The following is a 20,406-nucleotide window of genomic DNA, read 5'->3' as shown; positions in this document are numbered from 1 at the left end:
TGAACCAACCGTTTTGTCAGAAAAATTACACTGGTTATATAGCAGTTTGAAAAACACTTATTTTGATCATTGAGAAGCTAAATATTCCTATTACAACACAATGTAATTAAAACATTTAGCTGATTTTACAGAGTTATCTCCCTGTAGTGTTAGGTACCACCTTAATTAGAATATTATCCATAGAACATCATGCCCCAATCCCACTATGTAACTTAAAAACATCAGGATCAAAGAACTAACTTGGCATATAATCGAAATATCGAAATAGTTCTTTATTACAAACACATGTACTAAGTTTCAAGTTGACATGACCACAAAATACCTTAAAACAAAACTTTTAGAAATCTTGAACCAAAACTTTAATCTTTATCAAATTTACATATTTAGTGAACTGTGAAATCAATGTCATACCCTAATTTGTCATATACAGGCATATACTATATTTCTTTTTATTATTTGTTATGAAAATGTGCCCTAAATTTCAGGTTGATGTTAGAACAAACCATCTACAACCAAAACGTAATATATAAAAAAGAAGATGTGGTATGATTGCCAATGAGACAACTATCCACAAAAGACCAAAATGACAGAAACATTAACAACTATAGTTCACTGTACAGCCTTCAACAATGAGCAAAGCCAATACCGCATAGTCAGCTATAAATGGTATATATATGTAAGTCTGATTATGAACAAACAGACTGATAAATGGACCAACAGACCAACAGTTTTTCTCCTCTTTCAGCTATATTTCTGGACAAAGATTGTATTCTTCCATTATGGACAACTGTTAATATTCTAAAACTTTTATCTGTATCAAATTTACATATTTAGTAAACTGTGAAATCAGGGTATTACCCCTAATTTGTCATATATATACATCATATATTTCATTTTGTTGTGAAAATATGCACTAAGTTTCAGGTTAATTTGGCAACAACTATCTAAAACCAAAATGTAAGTCTGATTATGAACAAACAGACAAACAGCATATCTGTAGCCTCTTGAAAACAAATTAGCACTGTTAAAGTCAATGTTCTGTTCGAATTGTGACTGTTAAAATCGAGTTTATGAGTCCAACGAATCCCCCCTTGGAAATTCCTGTCTTTGGGCCTGAACAGACTGATCTATGGACCAAAAGACTCACAGTTTTCTTCTCTTTCAGCTATATTTCTTCCTATATGGACAACTGTTAATATTCTACTCAGGACAAATCTAATAGAACTCTCATCAATATAGGTAATTACCCAAACCAAATCAAGTTAAGCTACATAGAATAGATTTGAACCACAATCGATATTATATCGTATAAAACTGATACCTAAAGTACAAATGTTCACGATTGCTGTCAATCTAGATCAGCGCTGTTATGCAAATGAGTCGGAAGTAATTCAAACTATCATAAAAAGGCTACGAAGGGTATTAATCAATGTGACAAGGAAACGTAAAACTTAAAGACATATAGAGGTTAACGTCCAGTCTTCATCAAAAACAAAATGATTTTTTATTAACTTAAATGTGATCACAAAAGCGTGTTTGTGAAGAGCAACTATATATGACCTTCAAATATATGAATCAAACTGCAACATTAATACTTTTTGGCAAAATTTAATTAATAGACAAATTAAGTCCAAGTACAACTTCTTGAAGCTGTTGGCAACATATAAATAATTTTCAAATTAAGTCCAAATACTACTTTTGGTAGATTTTCCCCTTTATATGGAAATCAGTTAATTTTGGATGTATCACAACTTTCAATCGCCTAAACGTTTCTTGTCTATCAGCTCATAGACATAAATTTGTCATGTGACCATATGATGTCATCAACCTTTTTCCATGAATGACATCTAAAAAAACGGAATCTAGAATTAAACCATATGGAAAAACTGAAATATTTTTCTGTCTATATGAAATATCATTGAAAATGTTGTGCAACCTTTTAAACAACACACGCTACCCGGGTTATTCAGTGTGCACCACATTTTTGATGTTATTTCTTCATAGACAGAAAAATATTACAGTCGATCATTCCTTAAACAGGTTCCTGCTGTTAGCAAATCAATTATTGAAATATGACATATAAGACTGTAAGATATCAATTGTTTTTTTATTGTACAATCTACGTGAAATATGGAATATGAAAAAGTTCATTTAGTCTGACTTTCTAAGATTCATTCATTAACTTTCCCTACAAGACAGATAATTAGAAATGTCTGGTTTTTAATGTCTCCCCCTCCCTCCTACTATTATATGGTTATTAAAAATAATATATTTGGTAATCTTATCAATTCAAATAATGATAAAAGTATTTTGCAATAAGCATTGAAACTCAGTTTAGAATTAGAAATTAATTTAAAACCATAAAATTGTTTGTAAACAATAAGTTGGCATTAAAAAGACTACTTTGACATTCATACATTTTGCTGTACATTTCTGACTTCACCATGCCACAGTTAGAGTCGAATATACAATGACATCATTCGATATGTTTGATCTGATGTAATAAAATCAAATAGAATAGAAAATACACAGCTACTTTTGCATAGGTACTACTTCTGTACTAAAAAAATGCAGTACTGGAAATTGACTTTTAATATTTTGTACTAATTTTTTTACTTTAAAACTATAATTTTGTAATATTTAGGTACTTGTATTTTACAGTACTTGATTTGTTCTAAATATTTTGGTACAGAAATAATACAATATTCCATGTTTGAAAATCATGATTTTAAGAGATTTGAAATTGATAATGCTGAGAATGTAACGGTAGTAACCAAAAATCTGAAGTACCTAAATTTCAAGTACAAATTAAGTACTATAAAATATAGGTACCTAAATATTGCAATAATTTTAAAGTAACAAAATAGAACTGAATATCAACATACGGATCAAAGAGCAGATAACAGCTAGACTTTTATAAATAAATTGAAAATGTGTTCAAAGGACACGAACAATGCCCCTGCTTGCATTTCAAGTTTTAAGGGCAAATAACTAGATAAAAGTGATGCCACTGTATTTGAACTTGATCTACGTTTTATGGTAATAAGCATTGAATAAAAGTTTCCAAACATCTGATTGAGGAAAACAGAACAAATTTTTGTTTTGTATGAACATACTGACAAGGATAACAACTAATGGCAACTTTGTATAGAGTCCGTAACAAATGAGGCTCTAGAGGGGTACATCTTTAGATAACAAGGTTAATATGTCTGAAAATTGCCTAAGTTAACCAGGTAACGTTTAAGTAGATAATAATGTTCTAAGCTTTCCAGTTTGGGGTTTTGACATTTTAAGGTAACAAGTTCTTTTAAATATGAGATACCTGCCAAAACCCCAAATGTGCAGGTTGGAACTGACAATGATAAAGCATCACATATATGAAAGTTTCAAAATATCAGTATTCAATTCTTACCTTGGAATAACACCTTTAATTCTCAGTCTGTCTGTATAAACTTGTCTTTGTACTGTTGGGTTATTTTCTACATATATGATAGATCATCATAAGTAATCACATTTATAAAGTAATTCATTATTTTACAGAAAAAGGAAAAAATATATATCAATGGAGGTAACAAAAGGATAAATAAATATTTCAATAATTCCTTTTTGAATCCATCTTTTTTATATATGTATTTATTTCTATATTTTACTGTCCTGTTTCTGTAATATATATTTACAGACATTATAATGCAGGATTTTCACATTTTTAATAAGGTACTGTCAGACCATATTTAATTATGAAAAAGTTTCCCATTGCATTGCAGTGCATGTATGTTACTCCATTAAGGTGGTACCTAACACTACAGGGAGATCACTCTGTAACGTCAGTTAAACGTTTTAATTACGTTGTGTTGTAAATGGAATATTAAGCTTCTCAATGATCAAAATAAGGTTTTTTTAACTGCTATATAACCAGTGTAATTTTTCTAATCAAACGGTTGGTTCAAAGTTTTTGAATTTTTTATATTTGTGTCAAAGGGTCGAACTGAATACTTTGTCAAAATTTAAAGAAAATTAAACGAGCCAAATTAATTTAGTCCAGGTGTTTAAAAGTACCACCTTAACTTATGAAATATTATATTTTACTCAGGTTAGCTGGAGATTTCTTATTTTATAGAGTCAGTGCATCTATAAATTAACAAGACCAATATTTTCAAGTCTCTTCATCTACATAACAGTCTATATTTGATTGAAATTAAAACGATTGAGTCTTCTCTTTTGAATAGTACATGTATTAAATTTGTTGTTGCAAGCCTTTTATAGCTTGTTATGCAGTATGTTTTTTTTTCTCATTGTTGAAGATCATATGTTGACCACTAGTTGCTAATTTCTTTATTATAAAAAGTAAAGTCTTATTGTCAATCATACCAAATCTTTTTTATCAGCCAATTGGCTGTTCCAGAATCTAAAGCATCATGGGTAATTTCAGTGTTCGTACCTCAAAATGAAAATAACGTCACATCATTGGTTAAATTCCCATTGTTTATGGCATTTTTAACCAATCAGGACATTTTGGTGTTCACTTTTGAAAATATTACCCAGGATGCATTAGATTCTGAAACGGACAATTTGTTATTGCATTTATTTGTAATGTGAGAGACTTTATATCATGCTATGTGGTATAGGTTTTGCTCATTGTTGAGACAAACAATTAACTTCTATGTAATTTGGTTTTTGGTGGAGAGTTGTCCAATAAAGTATTATGCTATATATATAATATACTATCATTAATTGCTGCTCTTGTAAGTTGTATGAATATCATGGGCAGATCCAGCCATTTTAAAAAGGGGGGTGTTCCAACTATATGTCCCCATTCAAATGCATTGATCAGCCAAAAAAAAGGGGGGTTTCCAACCTGGGAACCCCACCCCTAGATCCGCCAATGAATATATACTAATCATAGTTGTCTAATTTTATTTTTTTCCATTTGTCATGCTATGTGGTTTGACCAGGGATGGACACGATTACTGACAAATGTATTCGATTAATAATCGATTACATGAAGGATTTTTGTGCAATCGATTACTCAAATTTTACTATGTAATCGATTACAATCGATTACTTTATCAAAAGTAATTACAATTACTTTACAATTACTGTCAATTACATGCTTCAACATTTCAACAAAAAAATAACATGAGTAAAACACAATTATATTGCTCAACACAGACACATTTCTTATTTAAGATCTTTTTTATTATTTCAAATCTATTTTCTTATTTTAATATTAAAGCTCTTGAATTATTGACAAGCATGTATATCCATTTATTATAAAAGCTAGATATAAAGTAAAGTTAGGTAGGGGATCTGGTTGCTCATTTATATAATGCAGCTTGAGACAATAGATAGAAATAAGGCAGTTGCTTAACTCTCAAGTATTGTTGATGCATAATATTTTATCTGTACTTCAAAGTGATAACATACATATTTTCCTCTGAAATAGGTTATTTATCATCAAACTATTTTACTAAAGTAATCGAAATGTAATCGAAAAGTAATCGATGATTACATCCAAATTTTTGCTGTAATCGATTAAATTACGATTTCATGTAATCGAAAATGTCTTCGATTACAGATTACTGTCGATTACTTGAAAATATGTAATCAATTACAATCGATTACAATTACAGATTACAATTACCCCATCCCTGGGTTTGACAGTTTTACTCATTGTTAAAGGTTGTATACTGACAATCAGTTAACTTCCACATATGTAATCTCTGATTGAGAGATGTCTCATTGGCAATCATAACACATCTTATTTTTTTGTGTGTATAAAGACAATATTTCCTTGTTTACTGCCCACAACTTAAAAGGGTTTAAAATTTCTTTGAGGTCTATCTAATTTCAACTCTACTGTCAATCAGAGATTAGATGACTAGACTATATACATGTATACTGTCAATAAAACTGCAATAAAACAGAAATAATTCTAGTAAAACAAAATGTTCAATGTATAGATTCTTGTTCTTTCTCACCTGAAAAAGATCAAAGAGACTTTTACCTCTAAAACAGATCTGTCAAATGATATGACCTGGTGTCTTTTACATCATATACTCGCACCTTATTCTTTTGTTTATCTGAAAAACAAAACATTTTACATTAAAATGCTTACCGCATCACTGCATTTTTGTCCTTGTTTGTTTAACACAAAACGCTTAATGAAATTAAAGGCCAAGTGCATCGATATTATGTCTTTTAGTCAGTTTAAAACCTGTACCTATATATTTGAGCTTAAGTTATAAACTGCTATTTGTACATGCCCATACAAATTAAACTAGTAATTGAACATAAGCTAAAGTAATATTTGTACATGCCCTCAGGGGTCGAATTTAAGCTTTTTTGTGTACTGGCAAGCTGGACCAGTATAAATAAGCCGATAAAAATCTTGGTTTGTTAACAAAACAATTTACCTGCGACATCAATTACGGGGGACACTAAGTATTACAGTTGCTAAAGTTGTCAAATGCATGTCATTTTTTCAGGACCAGTAGATTTGGAGCCGGGACAGTTGATTTTCAGTCCACTGGTCCAGCTTGCCAGTACACAAAAAAGCTTAAATTCGACCCCTGAAGGCATGTACAAATATTACTTTAGCTTATGTTCAATTACTAGCTGACAACACCTACTGGTCCAACGCAAACTCTACTGGTCTCGTACCACCGGACCAGCGCTAATTTCGACCCATGCATGCCCTAAACAATGAAACTTGTACTAAAACAAGAGCTCAAGTATCGAACTCATACTTGTATGTCAGCTAGAGGATAAAACTGGTACTAGTACATCAGCTCCAATATTCAACCTGTGCTTGTACAGGAGGTTTTGCACTAAATTTGTAACTGCACATAAGGTAGAATGTTAAACTGGTACTTGTACATGAATAAGCTAGAGCTTTAAACTGCAGTTAGCTAATTTTTCATGTCAGAGCTTAAACATTAATCTGATACCTGTACAGGAGCTTAGGTATTAAACTGGTACTTGTAAATGTCAGAGCTAGAACATGAACTAAAGTATTAAACTGGTACTTTAACAAGAGCTAGAGCATTTAACTGGTACTTTAACATGAGCTAGAGCATTAAACTGGTTTATGTACACAAGCTTAAGCATTAAACTGGTTCATGCACACAAGCTAAAGCATTAAACTGGTAGTTGAACATGAGCTAAAGCACTAAACTGGTTCATGCACACAAGCTAAAGCATTAAATTGGTAGTTGAACATGAGCTAGAGCATTAAACTGGTAGTTCAACATGAGCTAAAGCATTAAACTGTTTTTTGTACACAAGCTTAAGCAGTATAACCTGTAACTTGAACATAGGCTAGAATATTAAACAGGTTCATGTACACAAGCTTAAGTATTAAACTAGTAGTTGAACATAAGCTAGAGATTTGAACTGGTTCTTGTACATGTCACAGCTCAAACATTCAACCGGTACATGAACTAGAGCATAAAACTGGTACTAGTACATGGGTTAGGACTTTAAACTGGTCTTTGAGTATGTTTGTTTTGTTCATACATCGTTGACAATGTAATGGAATTTGATGCGACTGTCATACAAGTGAGAGGTTTAGCTAGCTATAAAACCAGGTTCAATCCACCATTTTCTACATTAGAAAATGCCTGTACCAAGTCAGGAGTGTGACAGTTGTTATCCATTCGTTTGATGTGTTTGGACTTTTGATTTTGCCTTTTGATTTTGGATTTTCCTTTTGAATTTTCCTCGGAGTTCGGTATTTTTGTGTTTTTACTTTTTACTACAACCAAGTCGATGTCAAGTTTCTTCCTAGAAGAAACTTTACTGCTGGTGGATTATTCCCCGAGGGCATCATTAACTTGGTAGCTTTATGCATGATGAATACAAAAAATACTAAGAACAAACCGGCTGGGACGTCGCCCGGGTTACCAAGGTCCCCTTTTGCTGCACGGAACACTGTAGCATTTGATTTGTGTGTTCCACGGAATATCCTCCGGGATACCCCTGATTTGACATACGTTCAGCCAGAAGGTAATTACTACTTTAAAAATTCAGGTACTTTTCATAAATTAAAGCCATGTTCCGTTAATATTTTCGACTGTTTGAATACGCTTGCTACAAGTGAATCAACACCTAGCATTTCTTCTTGTAGACACAAAAAAGGAAAAAGGAGCACATGTAAGACATGTGATATGTTAATCACTACTCCTGATTTCACCAGTAACTCAACAGGAAAAACTTATTATACTAAATCTTTCGAACCTCTGGACTGTTCCACGGACAATGTAGTGTATGGAATCGAATGTACTTTGTGTGGACTACTCTATGTTGGTGAAACTCGACAAACTTTACGTAAAAGGATGAATCAACACCGGTCTGATAATAAAGATCCCCAATTCAGGGTTCTTTATAACCATTTTAATCAACCGGACCATGATCCTTCGTTATCTATGAAAGTACGCATCATAGAGAAAATTTATCACCACACAAATAGTCCAGTACTTAGTACTCCTTTCCGAAAAGATAGAGAAAATTTCTGGATAAGGGAACTAGGTACTGCAATGCCATATGGTTGCAATGACAATGTTAAAGGAGTAGGAAATTTGTCAAGTCCAGCCTGTAGTGATGTTAATGTAATGAGTTTATTTAATTCTACTTTACGAAACCAACGTAGTCATGGACAAAAACGTTACCACCGGCCTAATGTAAAAAAGTCTTCCAAATCGAGATCGGCCTCTGGAAGCTTTGATGACCTTCTTTCTCATCTACATCATCCGTTAGGGTTACATTACATTAGAACTATTCTTTTTTCACTGCCGGTTAATTTTCTAAAATGTTTGAGAGATTATGCACTTGACAAAGGAGGCACCAATACATTTTCTCCAATATACAGACTTGTCAGTATAATTTGTGATGTAGCTCTTTTCCGTCTCTTTAAACCAGTAAGATCGGAACCTTTACATGAGGAAAAGAGGAAATTCCTCCCTGTTCACTTTACCAATAGAGGAATTGATGCAATCAACATCAGCAACGTTCTACATCACAAGGAGGTAACATCAAAAATTCCTATTTATTTTCAAAATCAGTCTGTTCCTATTGTATCCTACAGTTACACCAAAACCATTGCACCCAAAATATTTAACTATCAACAAGCATTACAGAACCTTGATTTAGAACAATACCTAAAAAACCCTCTGACATGTGACTGTTCCCCTTCGCCTTACAATTACAGTCCCTCTGGCCATGTTATTACTGGGGATCTAAACATAATTCAACATGAAAATCTCCGAAAGGTGATTTCTCGTGGTCCCAAGTTTAGAGAACCCCAACACATCAATTGGAACCATAACTTCAAAATAATTATGGATTCCATTGAGAAATATGCCAGAGCATGGGCTAAACGAGAAGAAGTTCAACTGGACACATTGTCAGAATGGGTCAAAACAATCAGGTCTCTGATAAAACGTCGCATTCATAAGTTGAAGAACTGTGTGAATGATCGACCCAAGTCCATTTTTAGTGACAAAGAGGCTGTAAAATGTCTATCATCTCTTCAGGATAAGTATGTTGTTGTTCCTGCGGACAAAGCCTCAAATAATATTGTCTTTGTATGTAAATCGTATTACTACGAATGTCTTATAAAAGAATTAGGAATAAATGAGCACTCGGTTAATCCCACATACAAAAACATATCATTTGACAAGGATGAGATTTTAGCGAATCATAAGTCCTTCATGGCTTCTATGAACATTACATTGAACAACAAATCGGAGGACTTACCTTGTTTGTATTGGATACCTAAACTTCACAAAATTCCGTACAAACAACGATACATTGCTGGCTCATCTGCTTGTTCTACTAAAGAATTGTCCATTAGATTGACTAAAATTCTGTCAGCAGTTAAAGAGGGACTTCAGATATACTGTGAAACTGTTTACTCACGCAGTGGTATTAATCATATGTGGATTCTTAAAAACTCTAAAGAACTTCTGGAGAATTTTAAATCTCGATCTTTTTCTGAAATTAGTTCTATTAAAACTTTTGATTTTTCAACCTTGTATACAACCATTCCCCATGTGAAATTAAAAAATCGTCTAAAAGAAATTATCCACAATGCTTTTCATCATAAAAATGGTAGCATACGCTATAAATTTATCACGTTGGGATACCATAAGGCATATTTTGTTAATAAGGAACAAAAGGGTAAAACATACTATACAGAGGAACAAGTGATCAGTATGCTAGAGTTTCTTATTGACAATATATTTGTTGAATTTGGAGGTAGACTTTTTCAACAAATTGTCGGCATTCCTATGGGAACGAATTGTGCGCCTCTCCTTGCTGATCTCTTCTTATTTTCATATGAATCGGAGTTCCTTCAGACACTTGTTAAAAACAAGAAAATCAAAGAAGCCAGGTTATTTAATTTCACTTTCAGATATATTGATGATGTTCTTTCCATTAACAATCCGAACTTTTCTGATTGGGTTCCATTAATATACCCACCAGAACTAGAAATTAAAGAGACCACGGACACGGCTTCCTCCGCCTCATTTTTAGACTTATACCTCGAATTTGACATACACAGTCATCTCAGTACCAGAATCTATGACAAACGAGACGATTTCAATTTTGAAATTATCAATTTCCCTCACCTTAGTAGTAATATACCAACTTCACCTGCATATGGAATATACATTTCCCAACTTATTAGGTATTCAAGAGCTTGCAGCTCCTATTCAGACTTTGTACAACGTCACCAGTGTCTGAGCAGAAAGTTGATGAACCAGGGGTATGTCAAAGAACATCTCGTCCTTTTTCTAAAAAAGTTCATCGGAAGATACCCAGAACTTGTTGATAAATATTCCGTATCAACTTCACAAATAATACAAGATGGTCTTGAAGTATAGATTTTGCGTACTGACGTTGGTTATCATCTTAATAACGCGTTATAGTGTTATTTTATTAGTCTTTATTAATATTGCTTGTACATTTTTGAGATATTCTTTTGAATTGAATCTGTGGTTATATAAAAACATCATGCTTTGAACGACAAAATTATTTCATTTACTTAAATTACTCTTACTTATGGATTTTTACATACTATGAATGATAACATTATTCATTAAAATACTTTAAACTTCTGTTAAGTCTGTTTTTTATTTTATACATTTGACGTGATACTGTACGTATGTATCCCATCATACTTTGAACCACACCTTATTTATTTATTTTTATTACATTTACTGTTGAGTCTGTTGTTTGTTATATCAACTTGACTATGCATGTATGTATACCTTCATACTTTGAACGACAAATTTATTTTTATGTCTACCTGTGCGAATTTCAAACGCGCAATTTTACACCAGCAATGAAAACCTTCTATTCTTTCCGGGTAGACTTTATATAGATAAATTAAGTGGTATAAGAAAAGCAAAATGAGTATATTAAATTTGATGTATGCCTTTTTGTGCTTCTTCGTTACATTTGTTGATTTATAGTGATGCAAGTATGTTTGTTTTGTTCAAACTTTTAACGACAAAATTATTTTTATGTCTACCTGTACGAATTTCAAACGCGCATTTTTACACCAGCAATGAAAACCTTCTTTCCTTTACGGGTAGACTTTATATATATACATAAATTAAGTGGTACAAGAAAAGCAAAATGAGTATGTTAAATTTGATGTATGCCTTTTTGTGATTCTTCGTTACATTTGTTGTTTTTATAGTGATGCAAGTATGTTTGTTTTGTTCATACTTTTAACGACAAAATTATTTTTATGTCTACCTGTACGAATTTCAAACGCGCATTTTTACACCAGCGATGACAACCTTCTTTCCTTGACGGGTAGACTTTATATACATAAATTAAGTGGTACAAGAAAAGCAAAATGAGTATGTTAATTTTGATGTATGCCTTTTTGTGATTCTTCGTTACATTTGTTGTTTTTATAGTGATATTAAGATGAAAACACAATAATGACTGCTGTACCCCTATTTTTGACATTTTTACTCTTTGAGTATGTTTGTTTTGTTCATACATCGTTGACAATGTAATGGAATTTGATGCGACTGTCATACAAGTGAGAGGTTTAGCTAGCTATAAAACCAGGTTCAATCCACCATTTTCTACATTAGAAAATGCCTGTACCAAGTCAGGAGTGTGACAGTTGTTATCCATTCGTTTGATGTGTTTGGACTTTTGATTTTGCCTTTTGATTTTGGATTTTCCTTTTGAATTTTCCTCGGAGTTCGGTATTTTTGTGTTTTTACTTTTTTCTTGTACATGTCACAGCTCAAACATTCAACTGGTACATGAGCAAAAGTATTAACTGATAGTCTGTACATGAACTAGAGCATTAAACTGGTACTTAGTACAAAAGCTAGCTAGTTGTTAGCTGGGTTACGCTCAATATCGTAGCAGCTATGTAGTGCTGCATAAATTTTGACTATTGGATGTGTAGACTAGTTTTTTCATAGATATTGATAGCAGCTACATAGCTGCTACGATATTGAACTCAACCCTGTATTGTTGCTACATGCGCTAGTTGTATATGAGCTGGAGAATTTGAAAATTAAACTTGTTCTGGCATGTCATGAGCAAGAGAATCAAACTGGATCATGAACATAGGCTAGAACATTAACCTTAAATACTTGAACATAAACTAGAACTTTAAACTTGTATTTTTACATGTTAGAACTCGAATATTGAACTGATACATGTACATAAGCAAAAAATTAAACTTGTACCTATACAAGACTTAGAACATCAAACGGGATCCGAATGTTTTCATTCAATGACTCAAATACATTTCAAGTTAATTAGTTTATTAATTCCAGCTTCCATCTTCAACTGAATTTTATAATTTGTTATGTAAATGTACAAGTAATATAAAAAAGAAGATATGGTATGATTGCCAATGAGACAACTATCCACAAAAGACCAAAATGACACATATATTAACATCTATAGGTCACTGTACAACCTTCAACAATGAGCAAAGCCCATACAGCATAATCAGCTATAAAAGGCACTGATAAGACAATGCAAAACAATTGAAAGAAGAAAACTAACGGCCTTATTTATGTAAAAAAATGAACGAAAAACAAATATGTGCACGTAACACAATTATTAAACACACACTGTCCTATTTCACCAGTTACATGCATGTACTTCTATTTTGAGCTGTATCTTTCAAGTAGATCATATTTGGGAGAAAATTTAGATTCATTGCTGCATATTTTAATTTCTTAAAAAGACTATGTAGGATTCCATATAACAATTATTTTTCTAAAGTATGATGAAGTGAATATTTAATTTCCTTTCCCAATAATGCCAACAGTAAGTTTGTGCCTGTCCCAAGTGAGGATCCTCTGGCCTTTGTAAGCCTTGTATGTTTTTAATTCTAGTTAATTTCTATGTTTTGAAGTTTAGTCTGACATCCATTTTCACTGAACTAATAAACAATTTTATTTCAGGGCCAGCTGAGGATCACTTCCAGCTAAGGATTCTCTTGCTGCCTTGAAGACCAATTGATGGCCTTCGCTTGTGTCTGCTCTTTGGTTGGGTTGTTGTCTCTTAACATATTCCCAAATTCCATTCTCAAGTTTAGTAATGTCTAAATTTAGTAAACACTGACCACAAATATCTTTCAACAAATAGTAATTGAAATGAAGTCCATTGAAGTTCAAGGCAGATCTGTATATTGCTATGCTTAATCACATTTTTTCTAGTCCATTTTGACTTTTATATATTATACAAACCTTTGATATGATAGCCAATTTGTTTAAAGACTGATCAAATAAAATTTGAAATCTTTCCTTTAATATTTAACCAAAACTGTAATATTTAAACTTAACATATTTCTGGGTGATATTAGAAATATTATCAAGGGTGATATAAGAAATACTATCAAGGGCGATATTAGAAATATTATGAAGGGCAGATTAATTTCATGATAGCATGAAAGCTTAAATTAAAAAAACTTTAATGAAATTTCTGTACCTCCATATACCTACTTCAGGTGGGGGTTTAACAAGCCATTAAAATTAGATTAACATTTCTTAAACAGTCGATGACCTTCAGGTGGGGTATATTACTAATATAATTTTCACATATATTTTGTTTCTTGACCTGCATACATGTATTTGATAATATTTATTTATTAACACTTAATCCTGTATTTGGAAAGAAGTGTCATTTTTATTTTTTTAAATGACTTCATTAAATTATGATGGTTGCCTAATGTTCAGTAGCACCTATTACATTAACATTTTTAAAACATTTCATAACCTTCAGGTGGGGTATATGCTTATACTAATATAATTTTCACATATATCATGTATATTTTGTGTTGGACCTGCATAGTTGATAATATTTATTTATTAACACTTAATCCTGAATTTGGAAAAAAAGTGTCATTCTCTTTTTTCAAATTATTTTATTAAATGATGGTTGCCTAATGTCCAGTAGCAACTATTAGATTAACATTTCTAAAACATTTGATGACCTTCAGCTGGGGTATATGGTGTTACTAATATAATATTCACATATATTTTGTGTTGGACCTGCATAGTTGGGAATAGTTATTTATAAAAACATTGTTATGTCAGTTTTATAGCATACCATTGGCAATAGAAAAATATTACAATATTTTATGGCAATCTTATATCAATGTGAATTCTGATTGGACCTTTTAAATAAATTTTATCATTTTCCTGCGTGTTGATTAAATAACATTTTCATATAAAATAAAAGATTTTTCTGATCCTTTAAGATTGTTAAGGAATACTTGATATTACACTTTAATACATTTAAAAGATATATACTTTTTTTCTATCAAGGTATTTCCTGTTCATTGGCCAATATATACTACTGCTCTATCATATATATTTTCATTTATCATCAATCTTTAAAATCTGGATTAAATTATAGAAAATATGGTCAACTGAATAAAAATATGTCTTCATAAAATGCACAACATCTCTATATGGTGACAAGATTACAAATAGAGTGCCAAATATGTTTTCATTTAATGTATTTGTTAAAAATTGAAAAACATAAAGTTTAAATTTTATTTTAATGTTCAAATTTGAACTGAAATTGTTGGGTGTATTATAAATACACATGAGATACAATTTCGTGATATAATTTAATATTGCATGTAGTAAACTCTCAAGTAAAAGATTGGACACTGATTCACCAACCCTGTACATAAAATAGAAAAAAGAAGATGTGGTATGATTGCCAATGAGACAACTATCCACAAAAGACCAAAATGACACAAACATTAACAACTATAGGTCATCGTACAGCCTTCGACAATGAGCTGCATAGTCAGCTATAAAAGGCTCCGATAAGTACATAAAAGGCTTCCAGAATAAAGAGTGCAATAACAAATCATGAAATGAAAATTACATTAAATAGTCCTTTCTTAATTTCCCTTTATGGCTTTCAAACTTTTTTAGCCTTTCTATAAGATAAGCATTGATGTCTGATAACTAATTTACCTTCTTAAAAATCTTTGCTTTTAATTATGACAAATATTTGAAAAAAAGACCTCTCTTTGGTCTGAGTATCAAATCCATGCACCTCTTGATACCCCTTTTTTCTGTCAGATGGTGACCTTTAACCTTCTTCAAAATGTTTTATTTTTGTTTTCTTTCATTCTCTTAACACATTCTTTAAACAAGTCCTTTTTTAAATACTGAAAACCAACTTAATTTCACAGATACTTTATTTTGCGTTTTATTCTTTCTAGTCCACTTTGTGGCTACTTATTTTCGCTATTTTCAAATTTATTATGTAGTTTAATAAGGAAAATCACAGTTTAAAATTTTTCGCGTTATTTTTCTACTTGCGAAAGTCGCGAAAAAAATCGCTCCCGAAAATAAGTTGGTTTACAGTACATTTATACCCCTTTTGAATATTAAAACTATCTCCCTTTCTAAATAAGCCTTAGAGACTACTCTACCTTATTTAAACATAATTCTTTTTTTCTTCTGATGACACAACACTAACAGTCTATGATAATATTAAGTCAATGAAATAATAAATAAATTAGTGTTAATCTTTTATCTAACATGCTACCTATTACATTGTCTGACAAGAATTTCAATTATCCAATCTTAACAGACAACTTGTTATCATTATCCGGAGTGTGTCATTCAACACAAGCTATAAATTTCCTGTTTCCGTTTATTAAAGGGCTACCAGTGCTATAACAGTGAACACACACTTTTGATTTTTATCTGTATAAACAATTTCATGACATTTGACTTGATCAAATAATAGAAGGTATAAGCGCCTGTGGCTTTTTGGTAATTACTCATGCAGAACATCTCTCTATGTTATATAGTAAAGCCCTCAATGACCCAGTGCACCTTTAATAGGTGAAAAGGCGAGTTAATAAAGAAGATCTTCAATGTAGCAGAAAATAGTCTTATAATTGCCCCATATTACACTGGAGTGTTCATTGATCGACAGAGCTTAGGATATATAAGCCTGGATTTCATATTTAAATATTACCAGATGATTTTTACACGCCAGTATAATGTATGATTCAAATCATAACAATAAGCTACAACTGAACATGGGACTTTGAAAATAATCACATATTGCTTATTATTTTCTTTTATAAATTTTTTTTTTCAAATCTTGAATTATTGACTTGAAAATGAAACATAACAATAAGCTAAACTTTTAAAGAAAAAAATCATAAAGAGAGAATATTAATTACCACTTATATTTTGTTTAAAATCTTGAATTATTCAGTTGAAAAAAAAGAATGTTTTATTTGAATTACAGTCACATCAGATGATTTTTTTTGTTCTCCATTCATGCCATGCCTGCACATAATCTGAGGGCCGAGTCTGAGGGGTATCAAAAATCTATTTTCGCAAACCAAAATTCCAAGTTTAAGGTGGTACCTAACACTACAGGGAGATCAACTCTGAAAAGTCGGCTTTACATTTTAATTTAGTTGTGTTGTAAAAGGAATATTAAGCTTCTCAATAATCAAAATTGGTGTTTGTCAAATTGCTATATAATTATAACCAGTGTAATTTTTCTGACAAAAGGATTGGTTCAAATTTTTTAAATTTTTATATTTTTGTTAAAGTGTCAAAATTTTATGAAAATTAAACAACCCAAATTAATTTTAGTGAAAGTGTTGGGTACCACCTTAACTGCCAAACAAGACAATGTTAATTCATAAACAAAGTAAAAGTTTGGGAAAAATGTTATTTTCCGATTTTAAGACACAAAATCCATCTTAACTTCAACTTGGCTAAGATCAGTTTAAAACGCTAATGAATTCATTACTTTTAACATATATTCTTTTATTAAATACATCATAGCCTAATTTTTTTTGCTACATCATAGTCATCAATAAAAACATTACACAAGTCAGGAATTTCTATTTGACACTAATGTTTAACAAATTTCTCTTTGATTTCAATAGATGACAGAAATTTATAGCAGGGTGATAAGCATAATATTAACTGTTTGATATTTAGTTAATACTACCCTCAGAAAAAAAATATTGACTGTTTGATCTTTAGTTAATGTTACCCTCTAAAATACTATATTAAAGAGCATTTCACCAAAAATTATTTCATATCTATGTAGTTAATATACTAATTATAGTTATGTCATTAAAAACAAATTTAACATGAACATTGTATATTTATTGATTTTCAATTACTTTTTTTCTAAATCATTTTAATTTGATGAAAAGATAATTATTTTTTTAAGAAACTCAACCTTACATTCATGTTACTGTGAGTGAGGAATTCCATGCATAATAAATTTTATTGCATTTACTATGTTGATCATAAAATTTTCTGGTTATTTTTCTGTTTTATATATATTCAGGGTTAAAAGGTCATAAAGTTAAGAAATTCATAATACAAAGTACTAATATGTTATCCAAAGTTATCTGCATTTTTTATACCCTTGCACTTAGATATGGCCATAAATACTTCCCAAGATAATATTTTATATTTGTTATATGACTTGCTTATAAATATAGATTAGAGACTGCTTTTACAATGTTTCTATACTTCAGTTAATAAATAGATAAATAACAATAAAGAAATGACCATACCTTTCAAGTTTAAACTTCCTATAACCATGTGCTTGTAAATAAATAAACAAACTCAAGTTAGTCTGTTAATTTTAAATTTCAGGCCACAACAATTCAATTATTATATTTTTGGATTTAAAAAAACTCATCATACATATCATAGATACTAGAATGGAAATTTTGTATTAACGCCAGACTCATGTTTCATTTACAAAAGACTCATCAGTGACGCTTGAATCAAAAAATTATTAAAAAGGCCAAATAGAGTAAGAAGTTGAAGAGTTTTGAGGACCAACAATTCCTAAAAGTTTTGCCAAATACAGCCAAAGTCATCTATAGCTTATATCCCTGAGGTAGACAGAGAGTGGGTGTAATCAAGCACAAAATAATAAGAATCTTTACCCAGAGAATTCAATGATATGTCATGTAACCAGTTATCATTAATTCTGTAAACTTGGGTTCTTTTTGTGCAACATGCTTTGCCATTTCTATTTTACGTGCAGCCATGAAAAAGTTTCATTATTCACTGTGTTTTTCGTGACATTGGTAAAAAAAAATAATCTGAAAGAGATTTTTAATTGTTCATTCATCATAAAATGGCAATTTATAACTTGTTCTTCCATGCAGATACCCCCCCCCACACTTTTTTTTCCCTTTTGTAACTATTTTTTTCCCTTTTGTAACTATGAAGCATTAAAATAGGTTTTGTTTATAATATACTGTCTATATTCCAACTAACTGATTATTTCCATAATGGGTCCTATAATAGGAAATACACTTTATCTTATCTTATCTTGTGTATATTTGACAGACTGATAAATGCTTCCTAAAATGTTTTAATTAGAATTCCCTCATTAAAGCTGTCACAAGTTGTCATAAGAAAAACATTTAATTCATCATTTTGAATTCTATTGTGACATTAATGATACAAAATCATATCATTTTTTAGTATGCTAAAAGGGGGAAAAACAGCATTCTGTCAAAATTCAACTTCAGTAAGCTGAACACAACAGTAAGAAGAATTATATTCTGTTCTAAATGTAGAAATTACTGCATATTGTTTGACTGATATATATAAAATGCAATTTTTCATTTTCCACGAATAAAATGAATTGATCATTGTTATACAGAAAATCTTTTGCCACTTACCAAAATGTTAATTCAGTCAGAAAACTAGTACAAAATGTTGAAAAGCAGCTTCAAACAATATGATATATATATATATACATTAGTACTTCCAGAAAAAGCAAATGCATTGATCTGCCAAAAAAAAAAAGGGGTTCCAACACCGGAATACGCCCACGAATCCCCTAATGCATCTAACTCAGCTCAGGCCACAATCTATGCATGTGTTCGAAAAAACCTACTTGCTTTACATAATTCAACATTGATAAAATAAAGAAAATCTATGATATAATATGACAATACCTTTATCTTTAGGTCACAATTTTTTATTTAAAAGAAAAGTTTGTGGATTTGTAAATTTTGGGATTTCAGTTTCCTGAAAACAAAACTGAATGAATATTTTGAATAAAAGCCATTTATATCAACAATAAAAATGTATGAATAAAATGTATTTGATACTACATGTACTAAGAGCATGTGTACAAAATATTCAAAGTTCACTTAAGGTGTTAATTGTGCCATAAACATGTCACTTAACAAACAAGTTAAAATCGTAAGTTGCTATTTTAAATCAAAGAATTGATTCTCTTTATGTAATAAATTGCTTTGCTGAGCACAGCCTGATACGACCACAGAAGTTAAACCCTGAACAGTTTGTACATAAATTAGGCCATTAGTTTTCTCTTTTAAATTGTTTAACATTGCCATTTTAGAGGCTTTTAATAGCTGACTATGCAGTATGGGCTTTGCTAATTGTTGAAGGCTGTACGGTGACCTATAGTTGTTAATGTCTGTGTCATTTTGGTCTGTAAAGAGATATGTCTCATTCACAATCATACCACATCATTTATTTTTGTATTGATATACTTCTGTCTGCAGATTAAAAGTACATGTTTGGGTATACTCCTGTCGAAAAGAACATGTATGGGTATACTCCTGTCTGAAGTTGAAAAGTACATGTATGGGTATACTCCTGTCTGAAGTTGAAAAGTACATGTATGGGTATACTCCTGTCTGAAGTTGAAAAGTACATAATGGAGGTGCTATTATTTATTATTTAATCTAAATCATTTTATGGGCTCCTTTCCATAGATAGACTTGGACAGTACCCAGTTGTTTTATTTCTTTGACCACATAAATTCAAGGATAGAGTCATGAAAATTGGTACTCATGGGGGGACTAAAGTACTTTCACAGTAGAAAATTGAAAAGATAAAGTAA

The 20,406-nt window shown here is 31.1% G+C and overlaps 1 protein-coding gene across 9 annotated transcripts in view; it reads right to left on the bottom strand.

Moving 5' to 3' along the window:
* Positions 1-20,406, bottom strand: part of LOC134718772 (hydroxysteroid 11-beta-dehydrogenase 1-like protein) — an 83,080-nt gene that overhangs the window by 52,866 nt on the left and 9,808 nt on the right. For 3 of the 9 annotated variants that reach the window (XM_063581479.1, XM_063581477.1, XM_063581487.1), the window contains exons 3-4: positions 6,005-6,080; positions 3,413-3,479 (exon numbers count right to left, since the gene is read on the bottom strand). The gene's annotated coding sequence lies outside the window, so the exon portion shown is untranslated. Of the gene's footprint in view, positions 1-3,412; positions 3,480-5,978; positions 6,081-15,949; positions 16,075-18,082; positions 18,116-19,210; positions 19,309-20,406 lie in introns of those variants that run through there. The other 6 variants (XM_063581484.1, XM_063581480.1, XM_063581481.1 and 3 more) reach the window with 6 other exon arrangements.

This window comes from Mytilus trossulus, chromosome 5 (genome assembly GCF_036588685.1).
Source record: "Mytilus trossulus isolate FHL-02 chromosome 5, PNRI_Mtr1.1.1.hap1, whole genome shotgun sequence".
NCBI lineage: Eukaryota > Metazoa > Mollusca > Bivalvia > Mytilida > Mytilidae > Mytilus > Mytilus trossulus.
This window is presented reverse-complemented; position numbering and strand designations above follow the sequence as displayed.